Source organism: Pelodiscus sinensis, chromosome 31 (assembly GCF_049634645.1).
Source record: "Pelodiscus sinensis isolate JC-2024 chromosome 31, ASM4963464v1, whole genome shotgun sequence".
NCBI classification, from domain to species: Eukaryota; Metazoa; Chordata; order Testudines; family Trionychidae; genus Pelodiscus; species Pelodiscus sinensis.
Window position 1 is genome coordinate 9,695,961 of NC_134741.1, and position 12,692 is coordinate 9,708,652.

General features: G+C 54.0%; 2 non-coding genes across 2 annotated transcripts; both read left to right on the forward strand.

The window, feature by feature from the left end:
- Nucleotides 1-5,228: 5,228 nt before the first annotated feature.
- On the forward strand, nt 5,229-5,344 carry LOC142821684 (U5 spliceosomal RNA). Its single transcript, XR_012898373.1, has one exon. It is a non-coding gene; the product is annotated as a U5 spliceosomal RNA (small nuclear RNA).
- Nucleotides 5,345-6,456: 1,112 nt separating this feature from the next.
- Nucleotides 6,457-6,620, forward strand: LOC142821670 (U1 spliceosomal RNA). Its single transcript, XR_012898358.1, has one exon. It is a non-coding gene; the product is annotated as a U1 spliceosomal RNA (small nuclear RNA).
- The last annotated feature ends 6,072 nt before the right edge of the window (nt 6,621-12,692 follow it).

Here is a 12,692-nt window from a genome sequence, read left to right on the forward strand (position 1 = left end):
CTGAAAATCAGCTTTCCATGGGTATCTGTAGCTGGCTCAGAGTCATGGGCCTTGACGTCTCGTCTCCCTCCCGAAACCAGGGAAGTGTCTCCCACCGCTGCAGCCTCCTGAGGCTCTATGGCCGTGTCTGTACAGCAGGGACAGCAACACTCACAGCCCCACAGGAGGGCCCCTGGCCTAGCAATGTGGCCCCCTGAGCAGCCTCTGATGTTCCCTGCTTCAGCCCCAGAACCAGCCCTGAGTGAGGGGGAGCAGCTCACACATGCCAAGGGGCTAGCCAGGGGCAGGACATGAGCCTGCAAGGCAGCAGTGACATCACAAGGAACTTTTACAGCACCTCAGCTTATTGGCTGGGAGGCAGTGACCTCACAGAGCAACCTTGGCAACAGCCAGGCAGGACAGGGGCAATTTCAGAGACCCCCATGGCCTGGCTGCCTGGAATCTCCTTTGTGAGGTTTTCCCTTGAACTCTATGATTATTCTCTTCACTTTCCTATTGTTTTTCTGTGTGATCGCTGTCTGGATTATAACTGTTTCTGTCGGCTGTATAATTAATTTTGCTGGGGAAAAATCAACAAAGGTGATGGAGTGTGATTGGTTAGGTAAATCATAATAGTATGTGAGCTTTGGTTAGTAAAATCATATTAAAATAATTGGTTAAGTAAGACTGAATTTTCACTATATAAACTGGGGTCCAAGGAGACCAGGGAGAAGAAGGAAAAGGGAAATGAGAAGAAGAAGAAGGAGGGAAAGGGAAAGGAAGGAAGAAGACCAAGGGTACGTCTAGACTACCGCGTTTTGTCGACGGAAGTTTTGTCGACAGAAGGTGTTATGCCTCGTAAAATGAGGTATATCAGCGTCGACAAAACTACTGAGTTCTGTCGACGTTAGGTAGTCTAGACACTCCCCAAGAAGGAGGAGGGAGACCTGGAAGCAGAACTCCCCTCTAAGCCAGCCTCAGACCAGAACAGCCAGGACTCCTCTGCATGACCAGTGAAATGGTTTGCTGAGTGAATTCTGTGGGTCAGGTGACATCAGGCCTGGGCACTGAGATTATTTATGAGTTTCCCTGGCCTGCTGTTACTTAGAGCTGTGATGACTGAGTGGTTGAGGCATTGACTTTAAGATTCCATAGCATTTTCCTGTGCAGGTTCAAATCTTGGTCACAGCAAGGCCTGTATTTTGGCCACACCCCTTCCTAGGGCAACATGGTACCCAGACCCTGAGAAGAACATGCCTGTCCCATCAGAAAGGACACCTGCAGAAGACAACAGAGGCTACAAAAGCAGGAGAGAACATGGATTGCAGGGTCCTGCCCAACAATAGGAAAACCAGTCTGGCTTTCAGCAGAGCCACCTCCCCATGGACACAGCTAGGGGACCAAGCAGCTCCAGTGGCCCCTCCCTCTCCCCAAAAGCCGGCCCTGGTTGGGGAGAAAGATGCTGGGCCCAGCGGCCTCCCTTCACCTGGCAGAGGCAGAAGTGATGGAGACAGGCCCAGGGGTGTGTGGGCTGCAAAAGCCTCTTGTTCCCTTCTCAACTCCTAACAGTGCAAACATCAGGGAGAGTAGCTCATTGATAGACTACAAATTATATGAGTGTTACTTCAAATCCAACTGATCATTCAATGGAAACATTTCTCTCTCCAATTCCATTACATTCTAGGTTTCTATTTTTTGGATTCTATCAATGAATACGACCCCTTACTGCTGTCCTGTGCCAATGCCCATAAACCAGGCAAACCCGTCCCTCGGTTGGAGCCAGCTCAAACCCGCTGTGTGTCTGGTTTCTGTTTCCATCTATTCGACAAGGGTGTGATTTGGAAGCCCAATGGCAGGTCCTTGGTCTCCATGGGCTGTGCTGTGCAGAAGAACAAGAACCAGACCCAGCTGGGGAGGAATGGCCTAGTGTGTATTGCAATTGGTGGAGGAGTTGCCCAAATCTACCGGAGATGGGCAGGAGCCTGTTACAAATACACACTAAACACCATTATCAGACTGCCTGGTGCACATTCCTACCGTCCCTTGTGCACACAACATACCTGGGGCTCTAATTACTGGCCACCTGCCTTTCACACAGATCATTGATCCTTGTGACTTTCAGGTACATTCATACGGCAGCTGTTTAAACATAATGTGCTTCTATTGCATGACCAGCACCAGAATCTCCGGCTATGTCTACACTACGGATTTCCTCAGCAAAAAAAGGTGCTAATGAGGGTCTCATTTGCATGAGTCATGATCTTATTTGCATATTTTCTGGCAAACTGATTTCACGCTGGAGTTGTTGTGCAAAAACAAGCAGTATGGAAGTTTTCTTTTTGTGCAAAACCCCCTTTTTCTGCAAGATCAGGATACCTCTTTTTGGGGGGCATAAGAATCTTGTGAAAAAAGGGGCTTTGTGCAAAAAAACATTCACACTACTTGTTTTTGCACAACAAGCCCATTGGCTGAAAATATGCAAATGAGATTGTGACTCATGCAATTGAGTCCCTCATTAACATATTTTTTAAGGAGAAAACTTCTAGTGTAGATGTAGCCTCTGTGAGTTACCAGCAGTGGGGCTGTTAGTGTCGGCATCTAACTAATTGCACCATTAGGCCATGTCTTCACTCTGGTGGAGATGGCTGCTGCAATCCATCTTCCAGAGCTTGATTTAGCAAGTCTAGCTAAGCTGCACTAAATCAAACCCCTAGGGTACCTCCTGCTCTTTGCTACTCCCACTGTGAGGGCACCACCAAGCTCAACTGAAGGTAAAACCAACTCCAGCTACATGTTGAAGAATGGTGGGAAGAAAAGACCCTTTGGGCTGGCAACAAGGCACCACTGGGAGTTGAACCCAGGATCTCCTACTTACGGGCAAGTGCTTTAGCCAACTAAGCCATTGTGCACTCCTTAAAAAGGGGTATGAAACTGTTCTACTTTATGGTGCCAGACACCCCCTTCCCGTTCCAAACTGCAGCCGTTCCCCATTCCCCTCCAGCTCTTGCCATGACTCAAGGTCTGTGCAGACCAAAACATTTGATCAGCAGCTGGTACCCAAAACCTTTCTGTCAATTGTAGCACCAGGCCCCAAAGGGACAGACCCAAGGCAGCCACCTGGTCCTAAGGCCGAGCCTGTAGCCAGGGGGAGGGAGAAGGATCTCTTCTTTCAGCTGGAGTTGAATCAGCAACTTAAGGACACTTGCCGAGCACCCGCTACAGGCCTCTGCTCTGCCAGCTGAGCTACTTAATGGTACCTGCAGCAGGCTGCTTTGCCCAGGTGGGCTTTTTGACCAGTGCCAGGGCAAGAGCCCCCCAACGGGGGGCTGGCCCCAGAGCCTAGGGCCCAGGAGTCTGGTCAGCAAGTGAGACTCGCCCGTCAGTCCAAGCTGCTTTCTCCCCGGCTGCCGTTCCTGCCTGTCCCGTGCCAGCGCCGCACGCAGGCCAGTGGGGCAGGACGGGGGGTGTCAGTGGGGCCCTGCTCTCAGTCCGTCCCTCACAGGCCCTGTGGGCTGCTCGAGGGCTGAGCCCGTCGCCCAGGCCTGGCGCGGGGATGGAACATGGGGCACGTTTCCCCCTGTGAGCGTGTGCGGGGGCAGGAGGGAGCCACACGGGCCCGGCTGAAGGTTTTGTGCTGGGGCTGGAGGCTTGAGCCCGAGCTGTCGGCCTCAGTGGGACTTGCTCCTCCCCCCTCTCCTGCCTTGCTGCCTCCTTTGGCCAGCAGCGCTCAGGGGCAGCCGGGAGAGCCGGCACCAAGGGCAGAGGAGGCCGAGGCACAAGCCCCTCAGAGGGGACAGGCCTGAGGCCTCTGGCTTGCCCAGGCTCACGCCAAGGGGCTTTCTGTGGTGCCGGGCGGGGAGGGAGGCCAGGCCCAGGCCGGTGGGAGAAGGGGCAGCGCCTGCCAGGGCAGCAAGGGGAGCTGCAGGGAGTGAGACGCCGCGTTTCTGCCTGGATCACTCAAGGGTCCTTCTATGGGTGAAGAGCCTGTGACACCCCTGTGCTGCTGGGTTCCTCTGCCCCTCCCCTGGCAGGCCGGCCCCATGGGGGGCTCGTCCCCTGGCACTCATAAAAAGCCCACCTGGTCAAAGCAGCCTGCCCCAGGCACTTTCCATAGCTCAGTTGGCAGAGCAGAGGCCTGTAGCGGGTGCTCGGCAAGTGCCCTTAGGTGGCTGATTCAACTCCAGCTGAAAGGAGAGATTCTTCTCCCTCCCCCTGGCTGCAGGCCCGGCCTTAGGACCAGGCGGCTGCCTTGGGTCTGTCCCTTTGGGGCCTGGTGCTACAATTGACAGAAAGGTTTTGGGTACCAGCTGCCAATCAAATGTCTTGGGCTGCGCAGGCCTTGAGTCATGGCAAGAGCTGGAGGGGAATGGGGAACGGCTGCACTTTGGAATAGGAAGGGGGTGTCTAGGGTTTCGTCACCAGTGCGGCTGTTCCTGTTCTTTTCCATGCTGTGAACGTTCCTGAGAAGGTTGGAACCAACCCGGCTCCTTTAGGGGTGGAGACTGAGGTGTTTAAACAGCGCGAGCAAACCGGGGACAACACCAGCTGGCCCAGGCAGGGGAGAATAATCGCACTCGGGTGTCCCGGGGTCTGGCTCGATCACAGCGGGCAGGCTACTGAGAAGGGCCACAGGTGCAGGCTGCAGCGTTGGAGGCTGGGGACTTTGCTGCCGCGGGGCGGGCTGGATTCTCTGTAGGCTCCGTGGCTGACCCACCCTCCCCCGGGGCAGTTCAGCGGCTCGTGCCCCAGCCCTTACACACGGCAGCGACCAGAGCCCCAAGCCCGCCTGCCCCTCCCGAGGGAAGCGCGGAGCCCGGCACCCCCAAGCTACTGGCCCAAGGGCAGAGCCCGGCACCCCCAAGCTACTGGCCCAAGGGGCCACGGGGAACCAGCGCGCGGCCTGCGCCCGGAACAGCGGTGGGACCAGCAGCAGCTGCCCAGCCCGGCCCGCGGCAGCAAGCTAGGGGCTGCAGCCGCAGCTCGGAGATCTGGGCTCCTCCGCGCACTCGGCGTACCTCGGGGTGCTCATTTACATACCCACGATGCATTGGGCACAGTGATTCACCACCCGCGTCCATGGGGCAGAGTTTGCTCCTAAAGCCCCTGGCTCCCATGCAAAACTCGGGCTATCAGCACGGCAGAGCAACAGGCTGCAGAAGGGGTGGGGATTTGCAGACGGTCCGGTGTAGCCACCGTGAGTTGAGAAACAGACGCCGTTTTTCTGGCAGCGCCTCTGCAGCAGCTGTGGTATACTCTGGGTTCTTTTCAGATCGTATAAATCTTTCGCCTTTTACTAAAGATTTCCGTGGAGAGGAACATTTAAGAGTTTATACTCAATTTTTTGAGGCTTCACTCTGGTAAAGCTACCTAATGGTGTGAAAAAACAGAACTGAACTATTAGTTTTTGTAGTGAGGCCTATAGATGCCTGTGTTTATTTGAAAATGTTATACCTTATGATGTGCTACCTTTTTAATAGTAGTAGTTGTGTTAGTCTAGTCCAGCTAAAACAAAAAATAGAACTATGTAGTGCTAACAAGAGGGGCTACATCTAGACTGGCATGATTTTCCGGAATGCTTTTAATGGAAAAGTTTTCTGTTAAAAGCATTTTTGGAACAGAGCATCTAGATTGGCACAGACACTTTTCCCCAAAAGCACTTTTTGCCAATCTAGACTCGCTTTTCCGCAAAAAAGCCCCGATCGCCATTTTCGCGATCGGGGCTTTTTTGCAGAAAACACTACTGTGCTGTCTACAGTGGCCCTTTTCCGGAACAGTTTTCCGGAAAAAGGACTTTTGCCCGAACGGGAGCAGCATAGTATTTCCGGTAAAGTGGCTGATTTCTTACAGTAGATCATCAGCGCTTTTCCGGAAATTCAAGGGGCCAGTGTAGACAGCTGGCAAGTTATTCCGGAAAAGTGGCTGATTTTCCGGAATAAGTGGCCAGTGTAGACACAGCCCGGATGCGCCCAGCTACGGAGGGCGACAGGCCCAGTTGGACCGGGGGTGTCGGGGCGAGAGCGGAAGCTGCACGGACCCAGTGCCTCCTGAGTGGCGGCTCCTGTCCGAGCCAGCTCCTGCTGGGTGTGCGGGCCGCAGCCGGGGAGAGTGCCGGTGGGGTCGGGAGTCGGGGTACAGCAGCGCCGCCAAAGCGGGGCTCAGGCCGGAGAGGAGAGAGAGCTCCGGGCCCGGGGAAGACAGGCAGGCAGGGGCGTGTCCCGGGGGGAGAGGCGGAGGGGCGTGAGTACATATGCAGATGTGGGCGCGAGCGGAGGCTTGTGGGAGCGGGAGTGGGCTGGCAAGTGGGGCCCGCCTTGGGTAAGCGGGGCTCGGTGTGGGTGTTGGGGGCGGCTTGGGGGCGGGTGCGGGCAGTAGGGGAGCGTTTGGGGCGCAGCGGTGTGGGTGCACGAGGCGGCGTCCCCTGTGATGTGAGAGGCTTTGGGCGGTGGGGGGCAGGCGGTGGTTGTGCAGGTGGAAATCATACTTACCTGGCAGGGGAGATACCATGATCATGAAGGTGGTTTTCCCAGGGTGAGGCTCATCCATTGCACTGCAGGTGTGCTGACCCCTGTGATTTCCCCAAATGTGGGAAACTCGACTGCATAATTTGTGGTAGTGGGGGACTGTGTTCACGCTTTCCCCTGGCGTTTGCTGTGAAAAATAGACTGACAGATGACCAAGACAAACAGAGAAGAAATGTTACTGCTTCTGTTCTTGTTCTTTTTTTCTCTGTGGCAAGCATTGCTAGTTTTTTGCATTTTTCTCTGCTCGGTCCCTGTTCTGTGCTAAAGCTTGGCTTGGCTGGTCCCTGGGGGGGGCTCTTTTTTCTGCTTCTTCTGCCATTTCCTGGAAAGCACATTGCTTTCCTAGGCCATTGATGCCCCTCTTCAGCCACCCTGCTTGCCTTACAGGAAGTTTCCCCTAATGGCCTGCTGGTCCTCGCTGCAGCCCCAGCCCCTTGCTTCTCGTCCTGGCCTCCTCCCCCCCCCCCCCCCCCGAGCTTCAGAAGAACCAGAAGTTCTCTCTTCTCTGCCTAGCAGTCTTTTATGGCCCTGAAAATTCTTAGCAGCTCCCCTCTAGCAGACTCCCTTCCAATCTTCTACACCCCGCACAGTCAGTTTCTCTTGCATTTTTCTGCATTCCCTGTCTCCGATTTGTATGAGTCTGCCTCCCTTCCCGCCCACAGGGTACAATGCTCCAGCTAGGCCTAATCCTCACCGTGCAGAGCGGAAGAATTACTTTTCCTGTCTTGCGCACGACGCTGCTGCTTCCGCTAACGCGCCCCAGAACGATGTTCGCTGCTCTGGCAACCCGTTTACCGCTCTCAACTCCCGTTTACCTCGTGGTCCGCTGTGACAGCCAGCCTCTCCCTGGCCTTCTCCCCTGCTGTGCCGATTCTTGTCCACAGTATTCCTTCCTAGACAGCCGTTTCCCATTCTCTCTCTCTCTCTCTGTCTCTCTCTCTCTGCCACCGTGCACGCGGGCGCAAGCAAAGGATCGATCATTCGTAAGCGGAGTCCTTTGCATTTGGCCTTATTGAACTTCATCGTAGTCTCTCCAAACCATTTCTCTGCTTTGTCCAGATCATTCCGAATTGCGAGGAACCCATCCTCCACAGCACCTGCAACCCCTCCCAGCTCGGGGTCCTCCGCAGTCTTGATAAGCGTACTCTCTACGCCGCCCATCCGAATGGCCGAGGAAGGGAACCGGGCCCACAAGGAATCCCTGCCGGACCCCCGCTCATTACACTCTTCCAGCGAGGCTGGGCACTACGGCGATAACTATTCCCTGGGAACGGTATCTCTGACCCTTTAGCAGCACCCTGACGGTAGCTCCGTCTAGCTTGTGTTTGGCTAGCGAGCGCGTTCGTGCGCAAGTCACATGAGACGGTACCCACAGCTTTCCTGAAGACAGCAGATATACCCTTTTGATAGGTTGCCCCTTCCCCCGCTTCGGGAATCTCTCCCGCCTGCCGCGAGTTTTCTGAAATAATCCTCCATATCTCAGATGTCACCCCAGTCAGCTCCTTGAGTACGGGGTGGGGAGGGTGCATTTCATCACACTGCCTCAGTAACTCGGCCTTCGCAACATCCTCTGGTCTACGCCCCAACTCCGCGGCTGCCGGGAAACAGATTACTGGGGCTACGTCTACATTGGCACCCCTTTCCGGAAATGCTTAAAATGGACCAGTTTTCCGTTATAAGTATTTCCGGAAAAAGCATGCCTACATTGGCAGGATGCTTTTCCGAAAAAGCGTCCGTGCCAATGTAGACGCGCGTCATTTTCGCGATCGGGGCTTTTTTGCGGAAAAGACTACTGGGCTGTCTACACTGGCCCTTCTCTGGAACAATTTTTCCGGAAATGGACTTTTGCCCGAATGGGAGCAGCATAGTTTTGCTGGAAAAACAATGACCATTTTACATTAGATCGTCATTGCTTTTCCGGAAAAGCAAGCGGCCAGTGTAGACAGCTGGCAAGTTATTCCAGAAAAGCGGCTGCTTTTCTGGAATAAGTGGCCAGTGTAGACACAGCTACACTGTTGATAAGCAGTTTTTTGCCAGACAAATTGCTGTTAACGAAGTTTTCTCTACCCATCTTGAGATGTGTTTCTTACTTGGTGATAGTGGGTGTCATTAGGATCCAACCCCATTCTCACAGCCTAGTGTGATGCTATTCAAATGTCATTTAGACAGAATGTGACACTGGGCTTTACAGTTAATTGCTGCTACTCTTCAGTCTGGCTACAGAAGAAGGCTTTAGTTTAGACCTACCAGATAGCTACAGAAAAACCACTTTGTTACAGAGAACCTTTCTAAGCATAAAATAGCAGGACCCAGAGCATAGCAAACAACTGCAAAGGGACTCCAACCCTCAGTCTTCTGAGCCAAAGTCAGATGCTTTATCCATTAGGCCACACAGTCTGGCTGTGGCTACACTGGGCCACTTATTCGGAAAAATCAGCCGCTTTTCCGGAATAAGCTGCGAGCTGTCTACACTGGCCCTTGAATTTCTGGAAAAGCAACGACGCTCTACTGTACAAAATCAGCCGGTATTCCGGAAAAACTATTCTGCTCCTGCTCAGGCATAAGTCCTTATTCCGGAACACTGTTCCGGAAAAGGGCCAGTGTAGACAGCCCAGTAGTCTTTTCCGGAAAAAAGCCCTGATCGTGAAAATGGCAATCGGGGCTCTTTTCCGGAAAAGTGCGTCTACATTGGCCACAGACGCTTTTCCGGAAAAAGGGCTTTTCCGGAAAAGCAGCCTGCCAATGTAGACGCTCCTTTTCCGGAAAAACTGAAAACGGAATAGTATTCCTTTTTAAGCAGTTCCGGAAATTCATGCCAGTGTAGACACAGCCTCTTAGCTTGCTTAGAAGTGGACATCTTGAAATGTGTAAGTAGTCAGTAGTCGAACGAGTCCATCCTGTTTTATTATTATCCTTGTGTGGGGGCTTAGAAATCACGTCTGAGCTGGTGAATTATTTTTATTTTGTATAACTAAGGATTGCAGCCCAGGGATTTTTCCTGTGTCTATGTCACTTCATGGCTATCTACCACCTAGGCTATCTCTATACTGCACCTCTCTTCCACAAACGCATATGGAAATGAGGCACTGATTAGCATATTTCTGTGGTTTATTTACATAATTAATTAGGGTGCATTTTTGCACAAAAAGGAGCTGTGGAGACTCGGGCGCTTCCTGCCTCCTGCTTCACCTGGCTCCAGTCTGCCCTGGGCTGCTTTGTTGGTTCCATGATGTAAGGGGTAGCCCTCAGGATTCTGCAGACTGAGTTCAAATCTCAGTGCAGTATTCATTGATGGGTTGCTGCAAAACCCTTCCGTTCCCTGTGCTTTGGCTTTCTTTCCCTCAGGTTGGTGACAAGATAATTTTGTGCCTCCTGCTGGGTGTCTGATGCCCACTGGTGCTCCATTTCTTGTCTGGCTGGCTCAGCAGGAGGCTGGGATGTGCTGGGGCCATGGAACATACGAGCCTGGCTAGAGATGTAGGGGGCTGAGTTTGTGTTTCTCCCTGATGTTCTCACGTCTGCTCCCAGCAGCTGCCAGGCTCTGCCTAGTGGCCTCCGGGGCTAAAGGGAGGGAGTCTCAGGATGGGGCCTCAGAGAATGTGGGTTCCCTGCTTCTGAGAAAGGAAAAGAAACCTGTTCTACTCCCTGCGCTGGCTCTAGGCTGAGGTAAATCGACTCAACACACCTTGGCTGTGTCTACACTGGGCCACTTATTCCGGAAAATCAGCCGCTTTTCTGGAATAAGCTGCGAGCTGTCTACACTGGCCCTTGAATTTCCGGAAAAGCAACGATGCTCTACTGTACAAAATCAGCTGCTATTCCGGAAAAACTATTCTGCTCCCGCTCGGGCATAAGTCCTTATTATGGAACACTGTTCCGGAAAAGGGCCAGTGTAGACAGCCTACTAGTCTTTTCCGGAAAAAAACCCCGATCGCGAAAATGGCGATCGGGGCTCTTTTCCGGAAAAGCGCGTCTACATTGGCCACAGACGCTTTTCTGGAAAAAGGGCTTTTCCGGAAAAGCAGCCTGCCAATGTAGACGCTCCTTTTCCGGAAAAACTGAAAAAGGAATAGTATTCCGTTTTAAGCATTTCCGGAAATTCATGCCAGTGTAGACACAGCCCTTGGTTGTGGAGCTATTGCCTTGGGCGTAGGAGCAGCACAAGTGAGAGGCTAGACCAAGGAGCTAAGGCAGGAATGGGGGGAAGGAGCCAGTCAAACTGCAGGTGGCAGGAAACACCAGTCTCGCCTTCCTGGGCCGGGCACGACGGCATCATGTTTGTGACATGGCTGCCAGACATCCCGGACAGTTAATAACCAGCTAGAGGGGTTTATGGGTAGCTCAGTGTGGGGAGCCTAAGATGAAACATTTAAAGGTCCCTGGCTCAATCCCAGGCTTTGCCATGTCTCTGGGTGCAGCAGGGCCCTCTCTGCTCCCCTTGCTGTGCTAGTGCCCTGTGACATCCCCTCATCCATCCTGGCAGCAGCCCATCCTTGCTTCTAAACCTCCCTCAGATTGGCTGCTTCTGCTTCCTTGGCTAAAGTCCCTCCCCCTGTGCGTGTGGCTGGCAGGGATTGCTAGAGGGATCCATTTACATGTAGCTTCACTGAAACCCCCCTCATTGGCCTGCGCCCAGGTCAGTCCATGTGTGTTAAAGGGCCTCAGGGAGCACAGAGCAGAGGGATCCCCTCGACACACAGTCCCAGGCCCAAGCCTCCCCCATATCCCAGATCCTGTGCCCTGACTTCTCTACCCTTCCACATCCCCACCCCTGCCCTGAGCCCCCCCCACTCTCACACACTCCCCAAATCCCTGCCGTGAGCCTCCCACACTCCACATTTTAATTTCTTACAGGTACTGTCCTATCACAACCCCTCCCCCAACTTCCTGGCTTGAGCATCCCCCTGCCCAAGGGGTGGTGCCCAATAGAACAGTCCCTGTAAGAAATGTGTCACTTTCACCCCTGGGAGCAGCTCAGCCAGGCAAAGGGGCTGCCTGGGGCAGGACATTAGCCCTGGAGGGCAGGGGTGGGTGTGGCAGTGACATCACAAGGGCCTTTTGCAGCCCCTCAGCTTATTGGCTAAAGGAGGTTGGGAGGTGATGACCTCACAGAGAGTCCATGACAGTGGCCAGGTGGGACAGGCTGCAGGGCAGGGGCCCTCTCAGAGCCCCCCCCCCCCCCATGGCTTTGCTCAGGGAGTCTCCTTGAGAGTTGCCCTTGAGGCCTTTTTGGAGCCTTCTCCTTTCCCACGACTAACTGACCTAGAAGGCCGATGTCCCTGTGGAAAAGGGAAGAGCCTCCAAGAAGACCATTATACATGAAGCAGGGGAATTAGCTCAAGCTTAAGTGATAAAGCGCTCGCTTCGCATGTGAGAGGCAGTGGGATCGATACCCACATTCTCCAATGGGGGGAGAAATTTCCAATTTTTCTTTTACCAGCAGAGCCAGCCAGGGGGCTAAGTGGCTCCAGTAGCCTCCCCCCGCCCCGGCCCCCACTTCCTACTTGCTCTCCCCAAAAGCCAGCCACGCTGGGGCAGAGAGCTCCTGGACACCAACCCTCCTGGGCCAGACAGTGGCAGAAGCACTGGAGGCAGGTTGCAGATGGGGCAGAATTAGCTGCATTGGAAAAGTGCTTCCTTTGCGCATGAGAGGTAGCAGGATTCACTCCCATCTTCTCCCACCGGCTCTCTGGTGCTGAGGGGCCGGCCCCTTTCCTGCCGCCCCAACTCTTATTCCTACAATGCACTTTGTGCAGGGGCCGCTGGTCTTTCTGCCAAGGTGCGTGGCTGGGAGCCAGGACTCAGGACCCTTCCTAAAATATACAAATCCCCACCTCCCACGACCCTCTGTTCCACTCACACTGTCTGGCTGCTGCCCACATGGAGCTCAGGGGCCAGGTGGGTGACCTGCCTTGCAGCGGTGACAGCATCAGACCCCTGCCACCCGCCTGCTCAGTGTGGAGACCAAGCCCAAGGGTGGCACCTGGGATGTGAGTTACACAAAAGCCTCTTGTCTCTTGTTCCTCGTCCAGTTCCCAACATTGGCTGCAGACGCCCAGACGCCCCAGAGCAGGACGGATGCTCAGACCGACACTGAGTGTTGCTCAGTGCTGGGGTGAGACAGGGAAAGAAAAAAGGGTCTAACGGCGCCTGCAGCCTTTCCGAACAGCCCCCGGCCCCACCCCAAGTACC